Source organism: Rhinoderma darwinii, chromosome 1 (genome assembly GCF_050947455.1).
Source record: "Rhinoderma darwinii isolate aRhiDar2 chromosome 1, aRhiDar2.hap1, whole genome shotgun sequence".
In the NCBI taxonomy this organism is placed as follows: domain Eukaryota; kingdom Metazoa; phylum Chordata; class Amphibia; order Anura; family Rhinodermatidae; genus Rhinoderma; species Rhinoderma darwinii.
In genome coordinates, this window is record NC_134687.1 from 640,497,457 (window position 1) to 640,513,869 (window position 16,413).

Below are 16,413 nucleotides of genomic sequence, written 5' to 3' on the forward strand. Positions count from 1 at the left end.
ATTTAATAAAAATGATCTGGATGCCCCAGCTGCTGTATCTCTTACATAATGCACCTATATGGTTGCCTCAGCGGTTCTTCTACAAGGTTAACAGGTTGTTTCGGTGTCTTATATGGGGCACAGGACATGCACGCATTCAACTGGAGACATTGCAGAGAGATAAGACAGACGGGGGACTGGCGGTTCCTAACCCCCGCTTGTATTATCTGGCTTCTCAGTTGCAACATCTCAGAGGGTGGGATATGGATGACCCAGCTGAATGCACTAGGCTGCTCTTACAGCATTTTCTATGTTCAGACTCTTTATACGAGGTGCTGGAGGCGCATAAGTTTAAACTACATACTAAACACTATCCAACGTTATATCTGATACATAAGGTCTGGTGGAGTATTCACAATATTCAGGGTATTACTGGCTGTACACAATACACGGCTATCTGGGATACGCCGTAGTTACCTCATATGTACTCTGACTGATTTTGCTTTCTGGAAAGACCACGGGGTTCGTAGAATAGGTCAGTTGTTGGATGGTCAGGAGTTAAAATTATTCTCCGGTTTACAGGCGGAGTTTAGTCTCCCGCATACCCAATTTTACAAATATCTGCAGGTTCGACATGCGTACGGTATTGAGCATAGGAGTAAAGCGGTCACATTGATGGACAATGTCCTGATAGGAGTTATTAGTAAGACTAGTCACCCATCTGGCCTTATATCCCTTTTATATAAAAGTCTTCTGATAAGATTCCTTGATGACTCCCCTTCGCTGCTGCGAAGTAAATGGGAAAGTGATATTTGGCCTATAGCAGAGGGTCAGTGGAGTGATATATTGTCGCGTATCCCGAAACTATCTCTGAATGAGGCACACCGGATTTCCCATCTGTTTCTGGTGCATCGGGTGTACAGAACGCCGGAATTTCAAAATAAAATTGGGGCCTGGGACTCCTCCGAGTGTCCTAGGTGTGGTAGGGAACCTGGCACGTTGATGCACATGTGGCAATGTGTGCGGCTGTGGCAGTTCTGGTCAGAGGTAGTAGACACTATCTCTTCTGTGTATCGGGTGTCGGTAGATTTCACTCCTTTTGTATGTGTCCTGGGGTATGTTGAGGATATTTCTGTCTCTGAACATGTGAACGTGGCCGTTGCTCGTATGCTGTATATGGCAAGGAAACTTATTGCGCAGCATTGGTTGGACGATGAACCGCCTACGTTATCGGAATTTTGTAATAAAGTTACGTGGTTGACACGCATGGATAGATTTGATACACGGCTAGGAACGCTACACAGGCCTTCGACAAAATATGGACTCCATGGGTGGAAAGTAGGGGCCTGAATATATCAGCGGGGGTTGCAGCTGGGATGCAGTCTAGGGTAAGGTAGTTGGAAGGATAATAGACGCTGCTTAGAGGAATCTGGTCAATCTTGGGGGGATTATGTTAAATCGTATGTGCATACGTTCTGGATATATAGATGCATTATGTATATTTGACAATGTTTTTGGTAATGATCATTATGTATATATGAACAAGCATACTTTGGAAGACGGGGGGGGGGGGGGGGGGCGGGGGGGGGGGGGATATTGGTGTTGCGTCACTGTGACGCAAATGTTGTGTTTTTGTTGAAAATAAATAAAAAAATTACTTGATTAAAAAAATATATATATATATTAATAAGACATACAACATCTTAACGTAATGTTGTTACAGTCTAATATTGGCCGCAGTCTACAATTTACAAGATAATGTGTCATGAGACAAAGCACACATCTCTGGTTCAATTCACGAACATGATAACGAGGTCTGCATATCCTATTGGATGAACAGTCACCAGATCTCAATTTTATAGATCATCTTTGGGATGTAGTGGAATAGACAGAGTGAGGTTATCAATCAGAATATGTAATAAAAGGTTTCCAGTACATTGTAATATCACTCGACTAAGAATTCAGGCTGTTCTAAGGAGAAAGAGGGTGGTATGAAGTACCGATAATGTGAACCTAATGAAATGAAGTGACCTCATTAAAGTTTTAGTCATGTGACAATTAAATAGCAAATTGTTGTTCTATTCCTCTGCCAACCTATTTTTATTTGGTCTTGTTTTCTAAAGAAAATATAGGGCTTCGATATTGTGTAACAAAATAAGTGATATATTTAACTCTGATGGAGTAGGAGAGTAGAAATATCTACTGGATCTTTTAAAAGTTCCTTTCAGAGATATGTGTGGACAACCAGGACATTTATAGGTCTATGGGCAGTCAATAACTGGTCAAAATAGGTGCTTCCTCATAATCATGCAGGGAAGAACAGAGAAAAAGTTAATGCAGTCTTTAGGTGACTGCACCAGGCGAGTAAGAACAATGGCAATATGAATAAAACTTGTCTTTCTTTATTCGTGCAGACTACGCGTTTCAGGACCGTACTGATCCCTTCGTCAGGTATCTGAAATTTTATACATATTGCAATTGTTCTTACTAGTCTGGCGCCATCACCTAAAGGCTGCATGAACTTTTTCTCAATTTTCCCCTGCATTCAATCTCATTCCCACGACAAGGATTTATCCTTCCAGGGATCGCAGGGGGCTGCCGGCATACATTGCTACAATATAGATTCACGACCGCTGGGTCCTCTGGTGTTATGTCTACTACTAGAGAATAGGTCAACTGGTGAGTCTTGTTTAACTCATTAAATGCCGCGGTCAATAGCGACCGCAGCATTTAAATAGTTAGAAAGAGGGGGGGGGGGGAAAACCCCCTCTAACAGCTCATCGTGCCCCCCCCGCAACGCAATCGCGCGGGGGGAGGCGTTGGTTGCTATGCCTGGCTGGGGGCCTAATGAAGGCCCCCAGGTCTGCCATCTTTGTGCTCCTAGTAAGCACTGCCTGCGGTAATCGCGATATACTGCAATACATTAGTATTGCAGTATATAGTGCAAGTGATCTAACGATCGCTGGTTAAAGTCCCCTAGGGGGACTAATAAAAAAAAAAGTAAAAATGTGTAAAATAAGGTTGTTTTTTTTTAAGGTAAAAAAAAATATGAAATTTCATAGTAAAAATATAAATAAACATAATTGGTATCGCCGCGTCCGTAAAAGTCTTAACTATTACAATATATCACTATATTTGGTTTGCTAAACAAGTGGTTTGTATATCAAGTGGAGTTACAATAACGGATTGACTTGCTGTGTTCTTGTGTGACAAAGTGTGGGATATTGTGTGTGATATATGAATTGAGTGCTTGCTAAAAGAAGTTTGCAAAACTGACACATTTTAAAACCTTTTTTCCTTCTTAGCTTCTGTCCTGCTGTGCAGCTGACTAGGGGGAGGGGTTAACTGCTCCCAGATTGTATAAATTAGCCCTCAGGACTCTGTAGAGCCTGCTCTGTTTTGGCTTGTCAAACAAGTGGTTTGTATATCAAGTGGAGTTACAAAACCGGAATTAAAAAGAGGAGTTAAAGCCCCTGTAAGTACTCTTCTTTTCTTTTACTTTAACAATTCTTCACTGTTTTTTTTTAACTGGGATAATGGACAGCAAGATTGGAGGTTTTCTTCAGTGCACAGTTTGCCATATGTATGCACGACTGGACCCAGAGTTCCAGAGTGAATACCTCTGTGGCAGATGTGAGCATGTTGTTCACATGGAAGCTCGCATTACAGATCTGGAGGAGCAAAATGCAACACAGAGTCATAGACAATCTTGAGCGGAGCATGCTGCTGACTGAACAAGCAGTTAGTGGGGTATAACTGGAGGGTGAAGACATGGGTCAGCAGGATCAGGCAAGTAGCTGGGTTAATATAGTTAGGGGCAGTAGAAAAGGGTCAAAGAAAAGGAAGGCCAATCCTGTTTCTGATATTCCAAGCAAAATTGCCAAATTGGGTGATGATGCGAGGGTGTCGGTCTCAGAAATGTAAGCCCTAGTGGATACTGATCTCCCTAACAGCCGGGAGAACAGCCATGCTAGTAGTCTGCGGGATGGAAATGCAGGTACGGGCAGACAATTGGTAGTTGTAGGGGATTCTATTATCAGGAAGACGGATAGAATAATTTGTCGCTAAGACCGCCTCAACCGAATGGTTTGCGGTCTCCCTGGTGCCAGGGTTCGGCATGTGGTGGAACGGGTGGATAAATTACTGGGAGTGGCTGGTGATGATCCAGCTGTCGTGGTTCATGTAGGTACCAACAACAGAATAAATGGTAGGTGGAGGAGCCTTAAGAATAATTTTAAAGAACTAGGCTACAAGCTGAAGGGAAGGACCTCCAAGATTGTATTCTCAGGAATACTGCCTGTGCCATGCGCATCACAGGAAAGACAGCGGCAGCTCAGGGAGTTAAATGCATGGCTGAAGTCTTGGTGTAGAGGAGAAGGCTTTGGGTTTCTAGAGCACTGGGCTGACTTTTCATTGGGGTACAAACTGTATTCTGCAGATGATTTGCACCTAAATGGAAGGGGGTCCGCTGTGCTGGGGGAGAGAATTCTAGCTGGGGTGGCGGATTATTTAAACTAGGGCTGAGGAGGGATGTCAATGTAGAAAATAAAGGGGTAGTCAGGTTAGAGAGGGGTCAGACTGCATTGGTGGGGGGGAGAAACAGACTGTGGGGAGAGGACTAGACAACAGGATAGGGAGTTCATTTTGTTACAAAACAGCAATGAAAATAAAAATGCCAAAATAATATCAAAATATCTGATAATGAAAGGGAAAAATTGAAAGGCAAGTTAAAGTGTATGTTTACAAATGCCAGGAGTCTAGCAAGCAAAATGGGGGAGCTGGAGGCCTTGATACTGGAAGAAAATATAGATATACACTACCGTTCAAAAGTTTGGGGTTTTCCATGAAAACTCACACTTATATTTATCAAAGGAGTTGCAAAATGAGTAGAAAATATAGTCAAGACATTGACAAGGTTAGAAACAATGATTTTTATTTGAAAAAATAATTATTTACCTTCAAACTTTGCTTTCGTCAAAGAATGCTCCATTTGCATCAATTACAGCATTGCAGACCTTTGGCATTCTAGCTGTTAATTTACTGAGGTAATCGGGAGAAATTTCACCCCATGCTTCCAGAAGCCCCTCCCACAAGTTGGATTGGCTTGATGGGCACTTCTTGCGTACCATACGGTCAAGCTGCTCCCACAACAGCTCTATGGGGTTGAGATCTGGTGACTGCGCTGGCCACTCCATTACAGATAGAATACCAGCTGCCTGCTTCTTCCCTAAATAGTTCTTGCACAATTTGGAGGTGTGCTTTGGGTCATTGTCCTGTTGTAGGATGAAATTGGCTCCAATCAAGCGCTGTCCACAGGGTATGGCATGGCGTTGCAAAATAGAGTGATAGCCTTCCTTATTCAAAATCCCTTTTACCTTGTACAAATCTCCCACTTTACCAGCACCAAAGCAACCCTAGACCATCACATTACCTCCACCATGCTTGACAGATGGCGTCAGGCACTCTTCCAGCATCTTTTCAGTTGTTCTGCGTCTCACAAATGTTCTTCTGTGTGATCCAAACACCTCAAACTTCGATTAGTCTGTTCAGAACACTTTTTTCCAATCTTCCTCTGTCCAATGTCTGTGTGCTTTTGCCCATATTAATCTTTTCCTTTTATTAGCCAGTCCCAGATATGGCTTTTTCTTTGCCACTCTGCCCTGAAGGCCAGCATCCCGGAGTCGCCTCTTCACTGTAGACGTTGACACTGGCGTTTTGCGGGTACTATTTAACGAAGCTGCCAGTTGAGGACCTGTGAGGCGTCTATTTCTCAAACTAGAGACTCTGATGTACTTGTCTTGTTGCTCAGTTGTGCAGCGGGGCCTCCCACTTCTCTTTCTACTCTGGTTAGAACCTGTTTGTGCTGTCCTCTGAAGGGAGTTATACACACCGTTGTAGGAAATCTTCAGTTTCTTGGCAACTTCTCGCATGGAATAGCCTTCATTTCTAAGAACAAGAATAGACTGTCGAGTTTCACATGAAAGCTCTCTTTTTCTAGCCATTTGGAGAGTATAATCGAACCCACAAATGTAATGCTCCAGATTCTCAACTAGCTCAAAGGAAGGTCAGTTTTATAGCTCCTCTAAACAGCAAAACTGTTTACAGCTAACATAATTGCACAAGGGTTTTCAAGTGTTTTCTAATCATCTATTAGCCCTCTAACACAGTTAGCAATCACAATGTATCATTAGAACACTGGAGTGATGGTTGCTGGAAATGGGACTCAATACACCTATATAGATATTCCATTAAAAACCAGACGTTTGCAGCTAGAATAGTCATTTACCACATTAACAATGCATAGAGTGTATTTCTGATTAATTTAATGTTATCATCATTGAAAAAAAACTGTGCTTTTCTTTCAAAAATAAGGAAATTTCTAAGTAACCCTAAACTTTTGAACGGTAGTGTAGTTGGTGTTGCTGAAACAAGGCTAGACTCTTCACATGACTAGGCTGTAAATCTACAGGGTTTTACACTTTTTCGGAAAGACAGGACAAATAGGAAAGGCGGTGATGTATGTCTATGTGAGAAGTGATATGAAGGCGAGTGTTAAAGAGACATTAGAGGGTGAAGATTGTGAGGAGGTTAAAGCCTTTTGGGTGGAACTAGAAAGGGAGGTAAACACTGAAAAAATTACTTTTGGTGTAATCGATAGACCCCCCCCAATATAACTGAGGAGATGGAAGGTCAGCTATACAAACAGATGGAGCGGGCTGCACAGGTGGGTACTGTAGTGATAATGGGAGATTTTAATTGGCGTCATGGTTCGGCTTCAACTGCAAAGGGAAGACATTTCCTCAACCTGTTGCAGGAAAATTTATGGGCCAGTTTGTGGAAGACCCGACTATAGGTGAGGCTCTGTTGAATCTGGTCATTTCTAATAATGCAGAGCTTGTTGGGAATGTCAATGTTTGGGAAAACCTCGGTAACAGTGATCACAATATAGTTACATTTTACCTATACTGCAAAAAACAAAACAGTCTGAGAGGGCAAAAACACTTAATTTTAAGAAGGTCAATTTCTCCAGGATGAGGGCTGCAATTCAGGATATAGATTAGAAAGAACTAATGTCAAATAATGGTACAAATGATAAATGGGAGATTTTCAAATCTACTTTGGGTAATTATAGTGCAAAACGTATTCCTATAGGTAACCGGTATAAACAACTAAAATTAAACCCCACATGGCTTACACCTTCTGTAAAAAGAGCAATACATGACAAAAAAAGGGCATTTGAAAAATACAAATCTGAGGGTACATCTGTAGCCTTTTTAAGTTATAAAGAGCGCAATAAAATCTGTAAAAATGTAATAAAGTTAGCAAAATAACAAAATGAAAGGCAGGTGGCCAAGGATAGTAAAACAAATCCGAATAAATTCTTCAAGTATATAAATGCAAAAAAGCCAAGGTCTGAAAAGACCCTTAGATAGTGGTAATGGGGAGTTGGTCACAGGGGATCAAGAGAAGGCAGTTACTAAATGGGTCTTTAGCTCTGTTTATACAATAGAAGTAAGAGAAGCTGATATATTAACAGCACTGGCACAGTTATATCAGTTGATATACTGAATTGGATGACTGCTGACATGGTCCAAGCTAAATTAAATAAAATAAATGTGTACAAGGCCCTGGGACCAGATGGGTTACACCCTAGAGTTCTTAAAGAGCTTAGTTCAGTTATTTCAGTCCCCCTCTTCATAATATTTAGAGATTCTCTAGTGACTGGTATAGTGCCAAGGGACTGGCGCAGGGCAAATGTGGTGCCTATTTTGAAAAAGGGCTCTAGCTCTTCCCCGGGTAATTTTAGACCAGTAAGCTTAACATCCATCGTAGGGAAAATGTTTGAGGGGCTATTGAGGGACTATATACAGGATTATGTGACAAAAAACTAGTATTATGTGATAGCCAGCACTGTTTTACTAAGGACAGAATTTGTCAAACCAACCTGATATGTTTTTATGAAGAGGTGAGCAGAAGCCTAGGCAGAGGGGCAGCTGTGGATATAGTCCAAAAAGGACTTTGCAAAGGCATTTAACACTGTCCCTCAGACGTCTAATGGGTAAATTAAGGACTATAGGTTTAGATAGTATAGTTTGTAATTGGATTGAAAATTGTCTCAAGAACCGTATTCAGTGAGTTGTGGTCAATGATTCCTACTCTGAATGGTCCCTGGTTATAATTGGTGTACCCCAAGGTTCAGTGCTGGGACCACTATTATTCAACTTATTTCTTAATGATATAGAGGATGGGATTAATAGCACTATTTCTATTTTTGCAGATGACACCAAGCTATGTAGTATTGCTCAGTCTATAGAAGAGGTTAGTGCATCCAAATCAGCTTGCAATTTACTGAGTGTTTGGGCATCCACTTGGCAAATGAGGTTTAATGTAGATAAATGTAAAGTTATGCATCTGGGTACCAACAACCTGCATGCAACATACGTCCTAGGGGGAGCTACACTGGAAGAGTCACTTGTTGAGAGGGATCTGGGTGTACTTGTAATTCATAAACTAAATAAGAGCATGCAATGTCAATCAGCTGCTTCAAAGGCCAGCAAGATATTGTCGTGTATTAAAAGAGGCATGGGCTCGTGGGACAGGGATGTAATATTACCACTTTACAAAGCATTAGTGAGGCCTCATCTAGAATATGAAGTTCAGTTTTGGGCTCCAGTTCATAGAAAGGATGCCCTGGAGTTGGAAAAAATACAAAGAAGAGCAACGAAGCTAATAAGGGGCATGGAGAATTTAAGTTATGAGGAAAGATTGAAAGAATTAAAGCGTAACTAAACGTTCGATCAACTTTTTATTTTTTAGCAGCATGTGTAATATAAATATATTTTGTAATATACTTTATTAATGAATTTGGGCTCCTTTTTGTGTTATATGTGTGTTAAATGGCCACTCTGACACTTTTCTACCACATTTTATTTCTTGTATTTCTCCTGTTGCTAGCAGAAATCCGTACACCGTTTGAATGCATCAGTGTACGGATTCTGCTGTACAGGTGGTTGCCCCATCCTGACGTCAAATGTGCACACCCCCATCGTGATCGTCAGGAAGGTCTCTCTGCCTCTATACACTACACAGAAGAGACTGCGCATGGAAGAGACTGTGTGAACTGGTCTCTGTGCCTGGATGATTCTCCCCCTTCCCTCCGGCAAAGAGTCTCAGGACACTGTAATCTGAGCTGCTAATTAGCATCAGATAAGACTAGGACTGCTCCGTCCGCCCCGCCCCCCCTGCAATCATCCTGCCGTCCTGTCTTATCTTCCCTGAACTTGCCAGGGAAAGTGAAAAGAAAAACTCTGATTCCTTTCTTCTGGAGTGTGCAGAGATATTTACATCTTTGTATATAATGTGTTGTGCAGTGCATAGCTCAGTGCACGCTCACAGTATTGTAGTTATACCTCAGAGTTCACTGCCCATGAAAGATACAGACAAATCGTAACATCACACACAGTAAGACGCGCCCCTAGCAACTGCCAGAATGAGGAAGTGTGAGAAAATAGATGTGGACGATTTCACAAGAAAAAAAGCTGCAAAAAAGTTACTTTGAAGTGAAAAAAATTGCTAAGAGTAATGTATTCACATAGAGGGACATAATAGCGTTTAAATATTTTTTTTGCGAAAGTTTAGCTACGCTTTAAACCTATTCGGCCTTGAAACGAGACGACTAAGGGGGGAAATGATTAACTTATATAAATATGAATGGCACATACAAAAAATATAGTGAAATCCTGTACCATGTAAAACCCCCCTCAAAAAACAAGGGGGCACTCTCTCCGTCTGGAGAAAAAAAAAGTATTTGTAATTGTAAGGATGCACTCCTAATTCATTCGTGCTGTTCAGGTTCGGGTTGGAGTACCCACACTATATATATGTAAACCTAAATCAAAAGCACTTCAGGAACAATTGAGCTATTTGATTTTCAAGAAATTATTTTTTATTCCAAAATTAGTAACAGAGTAAATTTTCAAAGTAAGCGATAACACAACGTTTCGGCCCAACCAAGGCCTTTCTCACAATCGCTGTTGAAAAATAAGACAAAACAAGAATATAATATATATATCAACAGAAGAAAAAGTATAGTAAATAATAAAGAATACATAAAAACTAGATTCTAGAATCTGCATTTAAATAGTTACAAAAACAACAGACATAAATATGCCAATTACATACCAAAAACAAGAGAAAGTACAATTCAAAAATAGATCAACCTAATTACTATAAGTAAATAACCATAGACCTAGTCTATAGTGTACGATATGCACAATTAGTGATCAATGCAAACAAGTAACATATAAATGACGCATGTTTTGGAAAAATTCCTATTTAAGCATCTATAACAGAATCACTAGGGTATATATAATATAAATGTAAAAATACATTAGATAATGGCAAAAAATACATATAGAAACTATAGGAGAGGCATTGGCAAAATGCCCCTCAGGACCATGCCATAAAGTGTACCTCTTTGTGTGGTGTTATAGGTAATATCCTCAAAGTAAGGTTATTAGGAGGTCAGTTCATAACTCCTTCTGACACAGAAGATACATCTGATTTACATAAGAAATGCAGATCTTTGGCCATCAAAGGACGTCCACTGTCTGACAAATGTTTAATTGGCCCTATCCTCAACAAGGTGCGAGATGTGTTGATTAAGGATTTGTTACCAGGGCTGGAGGTAATTGCCCAAACATCCTGACAAAACATCTAAAGCTATGCAAATCGAGAAACATGTGACAATGGCTTATGTTCAAAGAAAGTAGGATACATCAAGGCAAACCCCATCATAATTGATATTTGTAATGACCCACATAGCTAGTTATGATCAGGGGAAATAGCCCTCATATATATGTCAAATTCAGATCCCTACACTCAGAGGAACTACCTGGGATTGGCTATTGGCTAAAAACATGGGCCTAGTATAGTGGTGTTTGATATGCCCTGGTTGGTAAATGTCTGCACAGGTGAATGCAGGTAATATTATACTTCTAGGGGATTCCTGCAAGGACACATGATCACTTTTATGTTTCTCTATAGAAATACAACTGTGTAATGGGAGGAGTACGCTTCATTATCATATGAACAGCCTCCTCTCAGTGACATCACCAGCCAGTGAACTGGAGGGAAAAAACTGTGTTTAAAATGCCATGAGAAGTGAGGGGCAGTGTCAGTCATTGGGGAACCATATCTCGGTTGGAGTGACTGCCCATATTTTCAGCTGTCCCCACAGCCAGGATATCGCCGCTGTACATCAGTAAGGTTTTGTTCTGTTTCTTTTATCCCTTTTATTTTCATAAACTGCTTGATTGCATTGTAACTGTATGTATATTTTTCATCTTTTAATCTGACAACTATTTTTTGTATTGCACTGCACTATTGTGTATTAAATTGAAATATTTATAAGTCTCTTCCTTGTAGTCTTACAGAACTCAATCTTCCGAAGGTGAGGAACGTTACCTGTATTTTATGTTCCATTTAGATAATCTGTTATTGTAACTGGTGTTAAGGGAATATAGAGACGTAGGCCCCTATTGCCTAGATAAGTATAGGTGGTGGTGGTAGCATACTGTGGTATAAATTATTGGGGTGCTGGAAACTACGGGAGTAATTTAGCATAATCCTGTCATCTAGAGTAGGTGGGCGTGGATTTATGAGGTAAATTAATAAACTCAGTAGGGTAGTTCACTCCTGTGACGTGACCTGAGATCGGCGATCCTCACAACCGGTAATACGGAATAGTGATTAGGAGAAAGAAGTGAGGCAGTGTACAACAAAGAGAGTATGTGGAGGAAGCGTATATAGAATAATATATACAGGGAGAACAATGATCATCAGGAGAACGACAATAAAGGCAGAGCACAAAAGAATCAATAGGTGGCATGACTGTATCAAAGGTAACATACCTGCATATGGTTTCTGAAAGAAGGTGTAGTATAGGCGTCTTCCAGACGCTCCTGGTAAGTCAGTGTGTGTGCGTCCGAGAATTCTGAACGGATCCAAATATAGGGCGCGAGCTCCCTATACCATTCCAAATCGCAACCTATTTGGCCATACTGCACATGCGCCGCGAATGGCTTGCGTTCCACCCACGTAGCGAGACCGGATATCCGGTATAGGGAGCTCGCGCCCTATATCTGGATCCGTTTAGAATTCTCGGACGCACACACACTGGCTTACCAGGAGCGTCTGGAAGACGCCTATACTACACTTTCTTTCAGAAACCATATGCAGGTATGTTACCTTTGATACAGTCATGCCACCTATTGATTCTTTTGTGCTCGGCCTTTATTGTCGTTCTCCTGATGATCATTGTTCTCCCTGTATATATTATTCTATATACTCTTCCTCCACATACTCTCTTTGTTGTACACTGCCTCACTTCTTTCTCCTAATCACTATTCCATATTACCGGTACTTTATGGTATGGTCCTGTGGGGCGTTTCGCCAATGCCTCTCCTATAGTTTCTATATGTATTTTTTGCCATCTAATGTATTTTTACATTATATTATATATACCCTAGTGTGTAATGGCAGGAAGGAGCTGAAGGGAAAGTGAGCCCTAATCTACCCACCGCCCTGTCCCTGCCTACTTGCAACGACCCGCCCTAGGCGATGGGGTACAACTGGGCGGCGGTCCCTACGCTGTCTAAGTGCACGGGAGAACAAACAGGGAACACGCAAGGGAAGGGGCAGTAGCCCACGGAACGCCGCGAGGAAACGGTGCGGTGAACGAATAGTCAGGACCAGGATGAAGTGGAGTATACCAAAGTGAGCATGGAGAATGAAGCAAGCCAGGGGCAAAGCGAAGCAGGTAAAGCGGAACTGCAGCAAGGCAGAAGCACTGCAGAAGCAGGCTGGAGCAAGCAGCAGTGAGGCCAGGAATCTAGAAGAATTACAAGCACTGAGGAAGAGAACACGGCAGGTAATAAAGGACAGGGGGCGGAGCTAACTCCGACTGACCAGGCCGCGATAGGCTCTCCCACTCCTGAGCCTGCCACCCTGGTTGGTGGGAGACGGTGTCAGTCTAACAGGTCTGGCCTCAGGTGTGGATTGATTAATCCCAGGAGTATACCTAGACGTAGTACCTGGCAGATCCCTAACATAGTGATTCTGTTATAGATGCTTGAATAGGAATTTTTCCAAAACATGCGTCATTTATATGTTACTTATTTGCATTGATCACTAATTGTGAATATCGTACACAATAGACTAGGTCTATGGTTATTTACTTATAGTAATTAGGTTGTTCTATTTTTGAATTATACTTTTTCTTGTTTTTGGTATGTAATTGGCATATTTATGTCTGTTGTTTTTGTTACTCTAAACTGGATTTAAATACAGATTCTAGAATCTAGTTTTTATGTGTTCTTTATTATTTACTATACTTTTTCTTCTGTTGATATATATATTAGATTCTTGTTTTGTCTTATTTTTCTACAGCGATTGTGAGAAAGGCCTTGGTTGGGCCGAAACGTTGTGTTATCGCTTGCTTTGAAAATTTACTCTGTAAGGCCTCATGCACACGACCGTAAAAACACCCGTTATTGCGGGTCGTAATTACGACCCGCAATAACGGGCCCATAGACTTCTGTTAGCCACGGGTACCTTCCCGTTTTCTCACGGGAAGGTGCCCGTGCCGTTAAAAAAAATAGAACATGTTCTATTTTTTCATTTTATGGGCCGTGCTGCTATGCTTTATAATGGGAGCACGGCTCGCAAAAGCGGCCGGCTGCCCGTGGCCGGCCGTGCTCGTAATTACGAGTCGTAATTACGAGCACGGTCGTGTGCAACTAATTTTGGAATACAAAATAATTTCTTGAAAATCAAATCGCTCAAGTGTTCCTGAAGTGCTTTTGATTTAGGTTTACATATATATATATGGAGAAAAAAAAAGGTTCAATCTGCAGAAGTGACAAGCCTTCTTTACTGTGAGAACTGTGAATCTATGGAATAGTCTACCGCAGGAGCTGGTCACAGTAGCTTCAGTAGATGGCTTTAAAAAAGGCTTATATAATTTCCTAGAACGAAAAAATATTAGCTCCTACGTCAATGTGTAGACATTTTTCCCATCCCTTTCCCATATCCTTGGTTGAACTTGATGGACATGTGTTTTTTTTCAACCATACTAACTATGTAACTATGTAATACACAGCTGACACTAATACACAGCTGACACCTAGAGAACCGATAAAAACACAGGGACATATACAAAAACACCGAAAAAGGCCATACTTACAAATGGACACAGCCAGGCCAGAAATGCTGATGAAAGGGCGAGCAGGTGCTTTAAATAATAATAGCCACTCCCACTAGTCTTGAGGGGAGTGGTGTGTGGTGCATGGGATGTGTAGTAAGAAATAATAAATGAATAGTGTGTGTGCAAGTGTAATACTATAAGTGAAATATAGGGGGCAGTAATAAATGAAGTGCCTCAATAGAAATAAATGGATAATGGGGTGCAAGTGAGTGAAACATGGAGGGATAGTGTGTACGTCATGAGGCACAACGTGTATAGCCAGGTAGAAGCCTATTTGTGACGCCTTGATAATTCATAGAGCGGGCTACCCTGCTTGCTATGCCAAACAACAACACACCCCATGCACCACACACCACTCCCCTCAAGACTAGTGGGAGTGGCTATTATTTAAAGCACCTGCTCGCCCTTTCATCAGAATTTCTGGCCTGGCTGTGTCCATTTGTAAGTACAGCTGACACCTGTAGCGTATGGAGCAAGTTCAGCGAATGAGCCCGCTCCATATATAATTCCCTATACCACAACATGCTATTGTCGTGGTGCGCGAAGGGGTTAATGCGCAACGGCTGGTGCAAAGTGAAAATTAAAATTTAATGCATAATATGTTGTGCCCAGTTTGTGCCACTGAAAATAAATACCTCATACAATGTTGAGCGGGTTCTCCCGGATATAAAATGTCATATATGTGGACGTAAGCCTGGTGTTTGGGCACACTGTAGGGCTCAGAAGGGAAGGAGCGCCATTTTGCTTGGTAGTAGTTCTGTTTGGGGTTTTGCTGGTATTTCAGTTTACAATGTGGGGGCATTTATAAGCTGGGCAGAGTATATCAGGGTATAATCATGTGGTAAATAAATAATAATTCATAGATATGTGGCCAGTGTCGCACTGATAAATGGTGCCCGATCTTATCCGCTTTTGGAACGATTTGCACAATTTATGTCGCTATATTCTGAGAGCCAGAACTTTTTTACTTCTTCTCCACTGGAGCTGTGTGAGGGCTTATTTGTTGAAGGACAATCTGTAGTTTTCATTGGTACAATTTCAGGGTACATGTGATTTTTTTGATCACCTGTTTTTTATTTTTTTGGCAAGCAAGGTGACAAAAAAACAAATTCTGATGTTTTTTCTTCTTTTTTTTTTTACAGGTGTTCACTATGCACTATAAATGACATTTTACTTTATTCTGCTGGTCGATACGATTACGGCAATATGTATATTGTTTTTTTTATGTTTTGTGGCGTTTGCGCAATAAAATCACTTTTCTATAAAATTCTTTATTTTTTGTGTCACCATATTCTGAGAGCCATAAGTTTTTTATTTTTCAGTCCAAAAAGCTGTGTAAGGACTTGTTTTTTGCGGAACGGGTTGTATTTTTTGATTGGTATTATTTTGGGGTACATGCGACTTTATGATCACTTTTTATTCTATATTTTGCGAGGGGTGGTGACCAAAAAATTAGTGATTATGGCACTGTTTTTTTTAATAATTTTTCTTTGCGGTGTTCACCGTGTGGGAAAAATAATATAATATTTATATAGTTTGGGTAGTTACGAACGCGGTGATACCAAATATGTGTACTTTCTTAAAGTTTTCATTTTTTTCCTATAATAAAAGACTCATAGGAAAAAAAGCATTTTTTGTTTTTGTAAATTAGAACTTTTATGAAACATTTTTATGATCCCTTTTTTTTTTACTTGAAGACCTGCAGCACTGATAGCTGCTATAATATATTACACTACCTAGGTAGTGTAATGTATTATAAACAATCAGTGTGACACTGAGAGTCACACTGACAGGAAGCCTATCAGGACCACCCTCCGGCTGATCCTCATAGGCTTCCGTGCATGGCAGACACGGAGGCCGCTGGATAGCCTCCGGTTTTGCCATGACAACCGACGTCAGCACCCGCAATCGGTCCCCGGGAAAGTTTGTTGTAGCAACAAACTATCCCTGCGATCACATGATCGGGACCTGAACCAATCCGGTCCCGATCATGTCTACGGGACAAGAGGCAGGGGTCAACAGCGCAATCCGGGTGTCAGCGCTACTCTGAGACACCTGTTCGCGCTTTTAACACCCACCGTGAATTCACGTTGGCGCTGCACAGAGCCCAGCAAGCGGCGACGTGAATTTACAGTGGGTAGTCGGGAAGAGGTTAAATTACTTTAGAG

At 41.2% G+C, this 16,413-nt stretch overlaps 1 protein-coding gene across 1 annotated transcript in view; it reads right to left on the bottom strand.

Moving 5' to 3' along the window:
• LOC142659151 (uncharacterized) overlaps positions 1-16,413 on the bottom strand; it is a 155,190-nt gene that overhangs the window by 7,154 nt on the left and 131,623 nt on the right. The gene's annotated exons all lie outside the window — the stretch shown is intronic.